The sequence below is a fragment of the Salvelinus alpinus genome, chromosome 8 (genome assembly GCF_045679555.1).
Source record: "Salvelinus alpinus chromosome 8, SLU_Salpinus.1, whole genome shotgun sequence".
Taxonomy (NCBI): domain Eukaryota; kingdom Metazoa; phylum Chordata; class Actinopteri; order Salmoniformes; family Salmonidae; genus Salvelinus; species Salvelinus alpinus.
Window position 1 is genome coordinate 26,000,672 of NC_092093.1, and position 15,658 is coordinate 26,016,329.

The 15,658-nt window shown below is 45.9% G+C and overlaps 1 long non-coding RNA gene across 1 annotated transcript; it reads right to left on the reverse strand.

The window, feature by feature from the left end:
• Positions 1–5,905: 5,905 nt before the first annotated feature.
• On the reverse strand, positions 5,906–6,425 carry LOC139582798 (uncharacterized). Its single transcript, XR_011676428.1, has 2 exons — positions 6,182–6,425; positions 5,906–6,075 (listed from the first exon to the last, which is right to left on the reverse strand). It is a non-coding gene; the product is annotated as an uncharacterized lncRNA (long non-coding RNA).
• Between the last annotated feature and the right edge of the window lie 9,233 nt (positions 6,426–15,658).

Below are 15,658 nucleotides of genomic sequence, written 5' to 3' on the forward strand. Positions count from 1 at the left end.
TTCATCAGTTTATAGGTTTTATTCATAGTATTGATACATGCTGTATCATAACAATAAATATGAATAGATATTCAAAGGTGCTTTGTGAAGCAGTCATAATGCTTCAACTCACTATGGCATTCCTAAACAACATTGTTACATTTAGCAACAATACAAAGATAGGCCTATTGTAAGCCTTTTGGTATGAAATGTAACCTTGTAAAACAAACAGTACTGTAGTGTACTATAATTATTAAACAGCAATGACTGTCTTCACTGGAAGACCATTGGATCACTGGAAGACCACTGGATCACTGGAAGACCACTGGATCACTGGACTACTACCAACGGCATGGTAATCTGTTGTATTGGAGAATCCAGTGTAAATCTAAGGTCTGGTTACATCCACTGTTTCCTCTAAACCAGACTAGTGGGATCCCATGGTTATGACACAGTAACCTACAGTACGTTCATGTTTACAATTACAGTATACCACTAAGAAACATTCATTGTGTCGGTGATACATTCATATGCTGTCGTGTTAAAGTTCTTTCCCTTATTACAAAGTGTGTATTGTATGTTCTGAATCTAAAGGAAATATAAATAGTATTTCATGCTAGCTATGTTAAGAGACCATAAGGCCATTAATCTAAACATCGCTATTCTGACAAACATGGCGGACAACTGGGAGGAATTTCGGTGAATTCACACATACGGTGGTATTCGTCCATTGAGGTCCATCCAGGGTGGCTGTCCTGGATGCCTGATACCAAACTGTGGTGCTGTGTGTGAATCCAGCTGGATTCCACCCAGACTAGTTCTCAAACCAATCTGGCGTCACTTTCCATGTCACTTAACCATCTACTAATCTCTTCAAGCTTCAAATATTCAAATATGTACATTATGTACATATTATGTAGACACACAAACATTCTTAAAAAAGTGCAAAGTGTCAGAGTGTTTTGGTGAAAAGAATGTATGTAGAAAATGTCAATCTTTTCACTGTGCAAAATCAAAGAGGTTCCATGGGAAAAAGTTGGGCTTGACCAAATAAAAAAAGACAATTAGAAAATACAATTGGAAGCAGGTCGGTTGAGTACATTTTGAATCTTGGTCAAAGGATTTTTCCTGTATTTCTTTGCATGCAAACATAGCAGACAAAGAAAGTAAAGCAAGTCCCAAATGAAGGAATCTTGTCTCCAGAATCAAGAGCATTGATGATAACAGACAAAAAACATTTTTATAATCCCTAAAACCAACTGGATTCTCGGAGTTCCAAGATGCTACCATTTTGATTTCGCTCTCCTTTCCTGCCACGCTTGACATTATTCAGGAAAACACTGGATACCTTCCCTAAGACAGAGGTGCTAAGCTCTGTGTACATGCCTTGCCAAACAGAGACAAGAGAATGGCAATAAACAGAGGTACTGGGGAATTTCGGCAGGTTTGAAAAATATTTGACATATTTGATATTTCTCCATTGCATTGTCTTTATTTCTTGGGTTTTGGTCTTCTTGTGTTAGCGTGAGGTAACACCATTTGGTGTTTTAAACTGATTTTAATGGATCGCCCCCTTTAAGGCACAGAATTACAAAAAAGAAAATGGGTGGTTAAAGTTGAGGATGTTACCAGCTCAAGAAAACATTAAGAGCTCAATAAGAATGGATTGATGTGTGTTGGCTGAATAACACTTTAACTGGTTTGAAAGGGAGAGGTAGTTTAAAAGAATATCAATTTTTTAAATGAAGGGATAATCTTATATGGTCATAACTGCGCGTGTGGAACCTTAAAGTATCGATCTTCAATCTCAAACCTTTCAGAATAAGAATCTGAACTTGGTTCGTCCCAAACTTCAACCACAATGGGGGAAATCAAAGGGGCAAGGGTAACAAACAAAAACTAAACTAAAACAAAACCTTTTTAGGAAACAGAGACTAATTATTCTTGTAGTGTAAGTGGAATCCAGGGATGTTGGATATGCTCCAGTGATCGATCTTATCCATGTTGTCGTCTTCTCGGGGTCTGGCGACCTCCGACAGGGTGGAAGGTCAGAGGTGTTGTGTCTTGCCTCATCTCAGCAGGTTAGCGGAGGGCTTGCAGTGCAGGGTGAGCTGTCGCGAGCTGTACCCAGACATCCCAACTCCCATCAGCCCTAGCAGCATGGCCACCCTCGACATCATGGGGCCTTCCCGGCTCTGCAGCACGGTCTGGGCAGCTTGAGTCTGAAAGGTCAAGAGAGAGGGCTCGTCACCACGGCGACGGCAGAGAAACCTTCCATCTGGCCTGTGCTATTCTGGAGTCCTTAAACATGTGACAGTGGTCAAGCATCTTTTTCCTCACCGTGATGGTCTTACCATGGGGAAGATCCGGGCTACTGGGGGGGGGGGGGGGAGGAGGAACATAACTACAAATAATTTGTAAACTGCAAATTGACCGCAGGAAGCCCAAACAGATATAATATTTGATTAAAACATAATAATTTCAAAACTTGCTTACATTTATATACGATCAGATATATCTCTCTATTATGCGTGGGAATACTTTGGAACAGATTTCAAAATTAAAATCACTTGGAGCTGATTTGCTGGTGTTTTTACAGTCTTTTATGTTCAACAATAAATAATAAAAAACGTTAAAAAAAAGATTTGCTCAGAAAACTTGGGGGGGTCAAATAAAATCAGATATAAATTGAGTTATTATTTTATCTCAGCTCTTTGTTGTTAGATTATAGAAGTCTAATATATATAATTTTTTTTACGAGTGATTGCAAATTTATGACACCACTCAGCTTCTGTGACTGAGAATGTTTATTTTAATCTAACCTGTGAGTTATCTAATTTAGCTAACTGCTGAGCTCCAAACACAGTTAATCAGGCTTGACACTTCTCGCCTGAAAAACGCAATAGCCTTCTAAACCTAGCTGCATGGTCCTAAAATACCCTTGGGGCGATTGAGAGCATGGATCTCAGGTCATTTGACTGTAGATCTTACTAAGAGGACATTAACTTGACCCTGAAGCAGCTTGTGTCGTCAATGCAGATCCATTCAAAGGCTGCAGGGGGGACTAATCCTGCTTATCCTGCTCACCCGGAAACACACTGGACACCCGCTGGGCTCTGGACAGTGACACTGTCGAGACCATTAACTAGTCTATACAATACAATACAGGATATGGCTAGATAGATGTACAGGTAACTGACAAAATAAAAGAAACATCAACATAAAGTGTCTAGGGCATTGGGCCAACACGAGCTGCCAGAACAACTTCAATGCGCCTCGGCATAGATTCTACAAGTGTCTGGAACTCTAATAGAGGCATGCAAAACTCTTCTTCCACAAGAAATTCCATCATTTGGTGTTTTGTTGATGTTGGTGGAAAATGTTTTTTCTGATGCCGCTCCAGAATCTCCCATAAGTGGTCAATTGGGTTGAGATCTGGTGACTGAGACACACACACACACACACACACACACACACACACACACACACACACACACACACACACACACACACACACACACACACACACACACACACACACACACACACACACACACACACACACACACACACACACACACGCACGCTCTTTCAAAGTCACTTCTAGCCATCCTAGCTAAAATAATGGGCAACAGGGCATTTGTATACATGACCCTAAGCATGATGGGATGTTAATTGCTTAATTAACTCAGGAACCACACCTGTGTGGAAGCACCTGCTTTCAATATACTTTGTATCCCTCATTTACTCAAGTGTCTCCTTTATTTTGGCAGTTACCTGTACATCGTACAATAAGGTTAACATGCACTCAATATCAAACAGTTTTGCTTCCATTCCATATTGTTGAGTCCCACAATATAGCAAAACAGTGTCAATTAATAGGTGATCGAATTCTTTTTTTTATGTGTGAGAGTTCTATTTGATTGACAGGCTCTTCTAGACTGTGCTCTAAAGGCATATTTATCTAAGCATCTATTAACACACTCAAGCTGCTTACGCACCTGCAAGTATCTGATGTATCCAGGGGTCAGTCGAGGGATGCGGAAAAACATCTTAGCAGTCTCTAGAACCTTTTCCCAGTAGAAACCAGACCAACTCTCCAACAACCCTGAGGAGTTAATTTTTTTAGCAACCTGGCTCTATGTCCCTTCTCTCTCTCCTTCTCTCACTCTGGCCCTGGTGTCCTCCACTGGGCTGAGTGCGGCGGTGGCAGCTCTCTCCTGTGTCTGAAGAACACACACGCCTGCTCAAAAACACCAACACACACACACCTGCAAGGGCTGTTTTGATCTCTCCTGAGAGACTCATCCCTACAGGTGATATATAAAGCCTGGGATTGGTTGTGTAAGGAGTCACATGGTTAATGTGTTGCGTGTGTGTTGCCATTTCTCTCCCTCCATCCCTCCCTCTCTCCCTCTCTCTCAAAGAGAGATTATTAGGCCATTGGCACAGAAGGAGAGAGCTAATATGGTGGGTTAACGAACCAAGAGAGATGTACTTTACCTTACTGTCCCTGGGCCACCCTCTGGGGATCAATGGGTCAGAAAACAATGCTGCAATGACGTTACTGGGAGAGCAGGTTAACAATTAGTGGCAAATTAGTAGCAATACAGATGATCCCATTGGGGCATGTTTTGCAGTTGCCGCTGTTGGGGAGATGACACGCATGGACATGTGATCTTCACTGTACTTGAGAAAAAATCTGAAGCAAAATATATACAGCACCAGTCAAACGTTTGGACACACATACTCCTTCGTGTGTTTTTCTTTATTTTTACTATTTTCTACATTGTAGAATAAGAGTGAAGACATCAGAACTATGAAATAACACATAAGTAATCATGTAGTAACCAAAAAGGACACCAACAAGAAGAATAGACTTGCTTGGGCCAAGAAACATGAGCAATGGACTTTAGACTGGTGGAAATCTGTCCTTTGGTCTGATGAGTCCGAATTTGAGATTTTTGGTTCCAACCACCGTGTCTTTGTGAGACGCAGAGTAGGTGAACGGATGATCTCCGCATGTGTGGTTCCCACCGTGAAGCATGGAGGAGGAGGTGTGATGGCGTGGGGGTGCTTTGCTGGTGACACTGTCTGTGATTAATTTAGAAGTCAAGGCATACTTAACCAGCATGGCTACCACAACATTTTGCAGTGATACGCCATCCCATCTGGTTTGTGCTTAGTGGGACTATCATTTGTTTTTCAACTGGACAATGACTCAAAACACACCTCCAGGCTGTGTAAGGGCTATTTGATCAAGGAGAGTGATGGAGTGCTGCATTAGATAACCTGGCCTTCACAATTACCTGACCTCAACCCAATTGAGATGGTTTGGGATGAGTTGGACTGCAGAGTGAAGGAAAAGCAGCCAACAAGTGCTCAGCATATGTGGGAACTCCTTCAAGACTGTTGGAAAAGCATTACTCATGAAGCTGGTTGAGAGAATGCCAAGAGTGTGCAAAGCTGTCATCAAGGCAAAGGGTGGCTACTTTGAAGAATCTAAAATCTAAAATACATTGACTTGTTTGACACTTTTTCAGTTACTACTTTGTTATGAATCCATGTGTTATTTCATCGTTTTGATGTCTTTACTATTATTCTACAATGTAGGTGTGTCCAAACTGGTACTGTATATCATTCACAGTTATTGATCTGAACTAGCCTACTGTTTCAGTTAGATTTTTCTGGGGATACAGACAACCTTTGACAGTCAGTGATGCTGCCAGTGATGCTGACAGTAGTTAGCAATAAGATCCCATCCACAGGGCAACTGCTGAGATTGTTTCCCACTTTTACCCACACCATTCAGAGCAGAGGTCTTTTGCCCTCTCATTTGGACTACCAGGGGTAGGCATCTAGATTCAGCCATGGTGTCACGCTTTACAAAAATCGGACCCAGAAGCAGACCAGGACAAGGTGAGTATGAAGATGGTGAGAATTTATTTAAATGATGAGAACGTGGAGGTAGATAGTTCCGGGTGGCGGAGCGGACAGCGGAGGTGGGTTGATGGGAGTGGATGAGCAGATCCAAAGGATAGGAAAAAACACTAGCGACGAGCAGACAGGGATGGTTGATGGGTTCCGGGAGAATGGCTGTAGATAGAACAAAACGGAGGTCAGTTAAAGGCAAGCAGATGTACAAAACAATAAAACAAAACAAACTCTATAACTTGGAGACTGGTTCGTGAGCAAAACATACTGGTCATGGCTAACGATCCGGCAGGGAATGGAAGTCAGGTCAGAGCTTTTGAAGGGTAGAGATGATGATCAGGACAGGTGTGCAGATTACTGACGGGAAACAGGTGCGGGTGAAATCAATCTCCCAATGAGCTAATTCGCCCGGCAACCAGACAGGGTGCGTTCCAGGACACCTGAAACACACTCCAGGACAGACAACACAGGCAAACCCAGACTCAGGAAGCGGGATTCGTGACAGTACCCCCCCTCCGACGAACGCCACCGGGCGGACTACCTGGAGCGCCAGGATGGAGGCGGTAGAAGTCACGAATCAGGTCGTCATCCAGAATCTGTCGCCGAGGAATCCAACTCCTCTCCTCTGGACCATATCCTTCCCAGTCCACTAGAAACTGGTACCCTCGACCCCGCCGTCTGGAGTCCATGATGCGGCGCACCGTGTAGACAGGACCACCTCCGATCATCCGAGGAGGAGGAGGACGAGGAGGAGGAGGCAACAGAGGACTGAGGTGAACCGGCTTGAGACAGGAGACATGAAAAGTGGGATGCACTCTAAGTGTTGCAGGCAACTTGAGTCGAACCACCACAGGATTTATGATTCTCTCCACTACAAACGGACCAATGAACTTAGGTGACAACTTCCTTGACTCCGTCCGTAGAGGAAGATCCTGTGTAGCCAACCAAACCTTATCTCCAACCGTATAAGCTGGGGCAGGAATACGGTGACGATTCGCCTGTATCTGATACCGATCAGACACTCTAAGGAGAGCCTTCCTGGCCCGATGCCAGGTCCGGTGGCAACGACGAATGTGGGTCTGGACAGAGGGAACCGAGAGATCCCTTTCCTGAGAAGGAAACAAAGGAGGTTGGTAACCGTACAGGCATTGGAAGGGGGACATCCCAGTGGCAGATGACGGAAGGGTATTATGGGCATACTCGACCCAGGGTAATTGAGATGACCAAGAGGTAGGATCAGAAGAGACAAGACAACGCAGCGTGGACTCCATCTTCTGGTTGGCTCTCTCCGCCTGACCATTAGATTGAGGATGAAATCCAGAAGTGAGACTGACTGTAGCTCCAATGGCCAAACAGAAAGATCTCCAAACAGCAGAGGTAAACTGAGGACCACGGTCAGAAACAATGTCACTGGGCAATCCGTGGACCCTGAAAACCTCCCTAACCAGGATCTCAGACGTCTCCGTAGCCGATGGAAGCTTGGAGAGAGGAACAAAATGAGCAAACTTGCTGAATCTGTCCACAATGGTCAGAATGACCGTGTTCCCAACAGAAAGGGGCAATCCCGTGACAAAATCCAGGGCCAGATGCGACCAAGGTCGCCGAGGAATAGGTAGAGGGTGAAGAAGCCCAGAGCTGGGCCGATTGGTACTTTTGTTCTGAGCACAAACAGGACATGCGGCAACAAACCTCCGGGTATCTTCTCCCATGGCAGGCCACCAAAATCGTCTGCGCAGTAGCGCCATAGTCCGAGCCACGCCAGGGTGACAAGCTATCTTGCTGGCGTGGGACCACTGAAGAACAGCAGAACGGACCGACTCAGGCACGAACAACCGACCGGGTGGACCGTTACCAGGACCGGGCTGCGTCCGAAGGGCCGCCATCACATCCTCCTCAATCCTCCACGTAACGGCTCCCACGACAAGATTCTGGGGAAGAATCGTCTCAGTCTTGGCCCCACTCTCCTCCGTCTTGGAGAACATCCGGGACAAGGCGTCCGCCTTGCCGTTCTTCGACCCAGGTCGGAACGTCAGGGAAAAATTGAAGCGTCCAAAAAACAAAGCCCACCTGGCCTGACGGGAGTTGAGACGTTTAGCCGATTGCATGTAAGCCAGATTCTTGTGGTCAGTCCAGACCACAAACGGTTGCTCCGCTCCCTCCAACCAGTGACGCCACTCATCCAAAGCAAGCTTCACAGCGAGAAGCTCCCGGTTACCCACATCGTAGTTTCTTTCAGCTGGAGAAAGACGACAAGAGTAGAAAGCGCAGGGATGGAGTTTACCGTCAGTGGAGCTACGCTGAGACAGGATGGCGCCCACCCCCACATCAGACGCGTCCACTTCAACAACAAACTGACGGGAAGTGTCAGGTTGAGAGAGAATCGGGGCGTTGGTGAATCGACTCTTCAAATCCAGAAATGCTCGGTCTGCCTCAGGAGTCCAACAGAACCTTCTGGTGCAAGACGTCAGAGCCGTTAATGGGGCGGCCACCCGGCTGTAATCACGGATAAACCTCCGATAGAAGTTCGCAAACCCCAGGAATCTCTGGAGCTGCAATCTCGTACCGGGCTGGACCCAATCCCGAACCGCCCGAACCTTCTCTTGGTCCATCTTGATCTCTCCCCTGGAGATGATGTACCCGAGAAAGGATGTAGTGTGGGCGTGAAAATCACACTTCTCTGCCTTCACAAACAGACGGTTCTCCAATAACCGCTGCAGGACCTGCTTAACATGCTGGATGTGGCTGGAAAGCTCCTTGGAGAAAATCAGGATGTCATCCAGGTAAACGAACACAAACAGACCGATCATATCCCTCAGCACGTCATTCACCAAACCTTGGAACACTGCTGGAGCGTTGGAAAGTCCAAACGGCATCACCAGGTACTCGAAATGTCCCATAGGTGTATTGAATCCAGTCAACCACTCGTCCCCCTCCTTGATCCGAACCAGATAATACGCATTGCGTAGATCAAGCTTCGTAAACACAGTAGCACCCTGTAAAGAATCGAAAGCGGAGCTCATCAAGGGCAAGGGGTACTTGTTCTTGACCGTAATATCATTCAACCCCCGATAATCAATACACGGTCGAAGAGAGCCATCCTTCTTACTAACAAAAAAAAATCCAGCTCCCAGGGGTGATGACGAGGGACGAATGAGACCTGCAGCAAGAGACTCCTTTATGTAGGTCTCCAGGGCTTCCCGCTCAGGTCGAGAAATACTGTATAACCGTCCCTTGGGAAAGGCAGCTCCAGGGAACAGCTTAATCGTACAATCATAAGGTCGGTGGGGAGGAAGTGACTGAGCTCTCTGCTTACTGAACACCTCACCCAACTCGTGATATGTTTCAGGAACCAGGGACAAATCAGGAGGAGCAGACTCACTGACCCGACTGGGGACCGCATGAGAACAGGCAGTCCTGAGGCAGTTAGCATGGCACTCAATGCTCCAACTAGTTACCTTACCAGTCACCCAATCGAACGAAGGATTGTGTTCTCTTAGCCAGGGGTATCCAAGAACCAGAGGTACATGGGGGGAAGGCAAAATAAAAAAAGAAATAACCTCTGAATGATTCCCCGACAACAACATCTTAACCGGTTCCGTCCTCATAGTGATCCGTGCCAGAACACTACCGTTCAGAGTGGTTGCTTCAATGGCTTCCGGTAATTGCTCCTTGGAAAGCCCCAGCTGTTCCACTAAGTCGGCATCAATGAAGCTGTCATCGGCACCTGAATCGATGAAAGCGTTAATCGCTAAACTCTGATCCTTATTTATGAGAGTAGCAGGAAAACGAGGTCTGACGGGTATCTTGAGAGGTTGAAACTGGCTCGCTAACAACCCTCCCAAACTTAACGAGCCGAGCAGTTTAACGGGCGCTGAGGACAAACGGAGATGTAATGTCCCGAACTACCACAGTAGAGGCATCTGTTGGTCTCACGTCTACGTTGGCGCTCGTCCTTAGTTAACCCGTGCCGCCCCACTTGCATAGGTTCAGGATCTGGCGGCAGGACTCCTTTATTAATCCCGTGTGAGGAAACCTGATTAACCCCTTCTGGTTCCCCTCCTGACCCGAATGGTAACCGAGTAGCTGATAGATTGGACCGAACCCACTGCTTCTCCCTCCTTCTCTCTCGAACTCTGTTATCCACCCTAATGGATAATGCGACCAAACTGTCCAGGTCACAAGGCTCCGGATAGGAAATCAGCTCATCCTTGAGTTGCTCCGACAACCCCTGGTAAAAAGCCGCTTGTAGTGCCTCCTCATTCCACCCACTCTCCACAGCCAATGTTCGAAACTCAATCACAAAGTCTGCCACATAACGAGCTCCTTGGCGAAGAGAAAACAACCGCTTAGCTGCGTCCTTACCTCGGACTGGATGGTCAAAAAGCTTTCTCATTTCTGCCGTGAACTCCTGGTATGATGCTATGCAGGTGTCCTGTTGTTCCCAAACAGCTGAAGCCCATTCCAAAGCTCTACCACGCAGCAGTTCAATAACAAAAGCTATCCTAGCCTTGTCTGTGGCGTAAGAGTGGGGCTGCAGCTCAAAAACTAACCCACACTGCATAATAAATGAACGGCATCCTCCCAAATCCCCTTCATATTTATCCGGCGTCGGTACCTTGGGCTCACGGAAGGAAACCGCTCCAGAAGCGGCAGGTGAGAGGGGTGAAACAGGTGGTGGAGAATCCGCCGGAAAACTGAGCTGATTCTGGATTCTCGCCAAGCTGGTAGAGAAGTTCTGGACAGAACTCGCTATCTCCTGTAGCGCTGTGCTGTGTTGACCCAATATCATCCCCTGATGGGAAATGGCATGTCGAACGGAGTCCAGGTCCGCTGGGTCCATACTTGGCCGGATCGTTCTGTCACGCTTTACAAAAATCGGACCCAGAAGCAGACCAGGACAAGGTGAGTATGAAGATGGTGAGAATTTATTTAAATGATGAGAACGTGGAGGTAGATAGTTCCGGGTGGCGGAGCGGACAGCGGAGGTGGGTTGATGGGAGTGGATGAGCAGATCCAAAGGATAGGAAAAAACACTAGCGACGAGCAGACAGGGATGGTTGATGGGTTCCGGGAGAATGGCTGTAGATAGAACAAAACGGAGGTCAGTTAAAGGCAAGCAGATGTACAAAACAATAAAACAAAACAAAACAAACTCTATAACTTGGAGACTGGTTCGTGAGCAAAACATACTGGTCATGGCTAACGATCCGGCAGGGAATGGAAGTCAGGTCAGAGCTTTTGAAGGGTAGAGATGATGATCAGGACAGGTGTGCAGATTACTGACGGGAAACAGGTGCGGGTGAAATCAATCTCCCAATGAGCTAATTCGCCCGGCAACCAGACAGGGTGCGTTCCAGGACACCTGAAACACACTCCAGGACAGACAACACAGGCAAACCCAGACTCAGGAAGCGGGATTCGTGACACATGGGTCGATGGCTGAATCTAGATTGTGGATGGATGGTCGGGGGGGGGATGGGGGGACATCATTATAATAACTTGTACACTGCAAATTGACCACGCCTAAGTCCAAAAAGAGATTGTATTTGAAAATAACAATAATTTAATTCCTTGATCACGTTGAGACACAATCACAAAAGTATGTCTCTTTTGTTGTGTGTGTGAATACATGGGAGATTTCCTAAATTAAACACATTTTTAGTTGAATTCCTGGTCTCTTTTGACCAAAAACTAAAAAAACTAAAATCAAAATAAAATAAAATTGTATTTGTCACATGCACCGAATACAACAGGTATAGACTTTACCATGAAATGCTTGTTTACGAGTCCTTCCCAACAATGCCAATAATTATAAATATAAAAATAGTAACACAAGAAGAACCCCTTAAGGATCGGACCCTTTTTTTCAATTTTCGCCTAAAATGACGTACCCAAATCTGACTGTCTATAGCTCAGGACCTGAAGCAAGGGTATGCATATTCTTGATACCATTTCAAACACTTTGAAGTTTGTGGAAATGTGAAATTAATGCAGAATATAACACATTAGATCTGGTAAAAGATAATACAAAGAAAAAAATGTGTTTTTTGTATTTTCTTTGTTCCATCATCTTTGAAATGCAAGAGAAAGGTCATTATCTGACTTAGGACTCTAGGCGTAATTTATATTTTGGCAACTAGATGGCAGCAGTGTACGTGCAAATGTTTTGACTGTTCCAATGAATCATTGTATTTCTGTTCAAAGTGTTGTATCAAGTCTGCCCAAATGTGCCTAATTGGTCAATATATACATTTTCAAGTACATAACTGTGCACTCTCCTCAAACAACAGCATGGTATGTGTTCACTGTAATAGCTACTATAAATTGGACAGTGCAGTTAGATTAACAAGAATTTAAGCTTTCTTCCCATATAGGACATGTCTATGTCCTGGGAAATGTTCTTGTTACCTACAACGTCATGCTAATCACATTAGAGCACGTTAGTTCAACCGTCCCGAGGGTGGAACACCGATCTGTAGAGATCCTTAAGACGAATGAATCTATATACAGGGAGTACCTGTACCAGATCAATACGCAGGAGTACAAGGTATTTGAAGTAGGTATGTACATAAAGGCAGGGTAAAGTGACTAGGCATCAGGATAGATAATAATAAGAGTAAAAATAAATAACAGAGTAGCAATAGCATATGATGTGTGTGTTTATGTGTGTGAGTGTGTGTAGTGTATGTGAATGTGTGTGGGTTTTGTGTGAGAGTGTCAGTATAGTGTGTGTGAATGGGTATATATAGTTTTGTAAGTGTGCATAGAGTCAGTGCTAAATAGGGTCAATGCAGATAGTCAGAGTAACTATATACTGTAGCAGTCTTATGGATATTTAGAAGTCTTATGGCTTGGGGTAGAAGCTGTCTCGGAGCCTGTTGGTCCGAGACCCGATGCTCTGGTACCGTTTGACGGACGGCAGCAGAGTAAACAGTCTATGTCTTGTGTGCCATAAGCCTTTGGCAATTTTTCGGGCCTTCCTCTTACACCGTCTGATATAGACATCCTGGATGGCAGGGAGCTCGAGCCCAGTTATGTACTGGGCCGTCCGTACCACCCTCTGTAGCGCTTTGTGATTGAGGGCGGTGTATTTTCCATACCAAGCGGTGATGCAGCCACTCAAGATGCTCTCGATGGTGCAGCTGTAGAAGAGGGCTGATTCCAAATATTTTCAGGCTCCTGAGGGGGAAGAGGCGCTGTTGTACGCTCTTCACGACTTTATAGCTGTGTGTGGACCATGTTAAGTCCTTAGTGATGTGGACACCAAGGAACTTGACGCTCTCGACCCGTTCCACTATAGCCCTGTTGATGTAAATGGGTGCCTGCTCTCCCCTCTTTCTGCTGTAGTCCATGATCAGCTCCTTGGTCTTAATGACGTTGAGGGAGAGGTTGTTGACCTGCTAGCACACTGCCAAGTCTCTGACCTCCTCTCTGTAGGCTGTCTTATTACTCTCGGTGATCAGGCCCACCACCGTCGTGTCCTCAGCAAACTTGATGATGGTGTTGGACTCGTGTGTGGTCACGCAGTCGTGGGTGAACAGGGAATACAGGTGGGGACTAAGCACTTACCCCTGAGGGGCCCCGGTGTTGAGGGTCAGTGTGGCGGAGATGTAGTTGCCAACCCCACCCCTGGGGCCAGCCCATCAGGAAGTCAAGGATCCAGTTGCAGAGGGAGGTGTTCAATCCCAGGGTCCCGAGCTTGGAGGGGACTACTACTTTTAAACTCGGACAAAACAGAGATGCTTGTTCTAGGTCCCAAGAAACAAAGAGATCTTCTGTTAAATCTGACAATTAATCTTGATGGTTGTAAAGTCGTCTCGAATAAAACTGTGAAGGACCTTGGCGTTACTCTGGACCCTGATCTCTCTTTTGACGAACATATCAAGACTGTTTCAAGGACAGCTTTTTTCCATCTACGTAACATTGCAAAAATCTGAAAGTTTCTGTCCAAAAATGATGCAGAAAAATTAATCCATGCTTTTGTTACTTCTAGGTTAGACTACTGCAATGCTCTACTTTCCGGCTACCCGGATAAAGCACTAAATGAACTTCAGTTAGTGCTAAATACGGCTGCTAGAATCCTGACTAGAACCAAGAAATTTGATCATATTACTCCAGTGCTAGCTTCCCTACACTGGCTTCCTGTTAAGGCAAGGGCTGATTTCAAGGTTTTACTGTTAACCTATAAAGCGTTACATGGGCTTGCTCCTACCTATCTTTCCGATTTGGTCCTGCCGTACATACCTACACGTACGCTACGGTCACAAGACGCAGGCCTCCTAATTGTCCCTAGAATTTCTAAGCAAACAGCTGGAGGCAGGGCTTTCTCCTATAGATCTCCATTTTTATGGAATGGTCTGCCTACCCATGTGAGAGACGCAGACTCGGTCTCAACCTTTAAGTCTTTACTGAAGACTTATCTCTTCAGTAGGTCATATGATTGAGTGTAGTCTGGCCCAGGAGTGTGAAGGTGAACGGAAAGGCTCTGGAGCAACGAACCGCCCTTGCTGTCTCTGCCTGGCCGGTTCCCCTCTCTCCACTGGGATTCTCTGCCTCTAACCCTATTACAGGGGCTGAGTCACTGGCTTACTGGTGCTCTTTCATGCCGTCCCTAGGAGGGGTGCGTCACTTGAGTGGGTTGAGTTACTGACGTGATCTTCCTGTCTGGGTTGGCGCCCCCCCCCCCTTGGTTTGTGCTGTGGTGGAGATCTTTGTGGGCTATACTCAGCCTTGTCTCAGGATTGTAAGTTGGTGGTTGAAGATATCCCTCTAGTGGTGCGGGGGCTGTGCTTTGGCAAAGTGGGTGGGGTTATATCCTTCCTGTTTGGCCCTGTCCGGGGGTATCATCGGATGGGGCCACAGTGTCTCCTGACCCCTCCTGTCTCAGCCTCCAGTATTTATGCTGCAGTAGTTTATGTGTCGGGGGGCTGGGGTCAGTTGGTTATATCTGGAGTACTTCTCCTGTCTTATCCGGTGTCCTGTGTGAATTTAAGTATGCTCTCTCTAATTCTCTCCTTCTCTCTTTCTTTCTCTCTCTCGGAGGACCTGAGCCCTATGACCATGTGTCAGGACTACCGGGCATGATGACTCCTTGCTGTCCCCAGTCCACCTGGCCTTGCTGCTGGTCCAGTTTCAACTGTTCTGCCTGCGGCTATGGAACCCTGACCTGTCCACCGGACGTGCTACCTGTCCCAGACCTGCTGTTTTCAACTCTCTAGAGACCACAGGAGCGGTAGAGATACTCTTAATGATCGGCTATGAAAAGCCAACTGACATTTACTCCTTATTATTATTTGACCATGCTGGTCATTTATGAACATTTGAACATCTTAGCCATGTTCTGTTGTAATCTCCAACCGGCACAGCCAGAAGAGGACTGGCCACCCCTCATAGCCTGATTCCTCTCTAGGTTTCTTCCTAGGTTTTGGCCTTTCTAGGGAGTTTTTCCTAGCCACCGTGCTTCTACACCTGCATTGCTTGCTGTTTGGGGTTTTAGGCTGGGTTTCTGTAAAGCACTTAGAGATATTAGCTGATGTACGAAGGGCTATATAAAATAAAGTTGATTTGATTTGACTATGGTGCTGAACGCTGAGCTGGTCACTTTTGGCCGGCGGGCCAACTATTGCCGACCCGTTTTAGTAATTCCCTATGAACAAAATGAACATCTGAGAAGTGTTGACATATTTTAATTTGATATGTATTATTAATTTTCAATAGATGTAAAAGCCTACAATAAAAATAATGT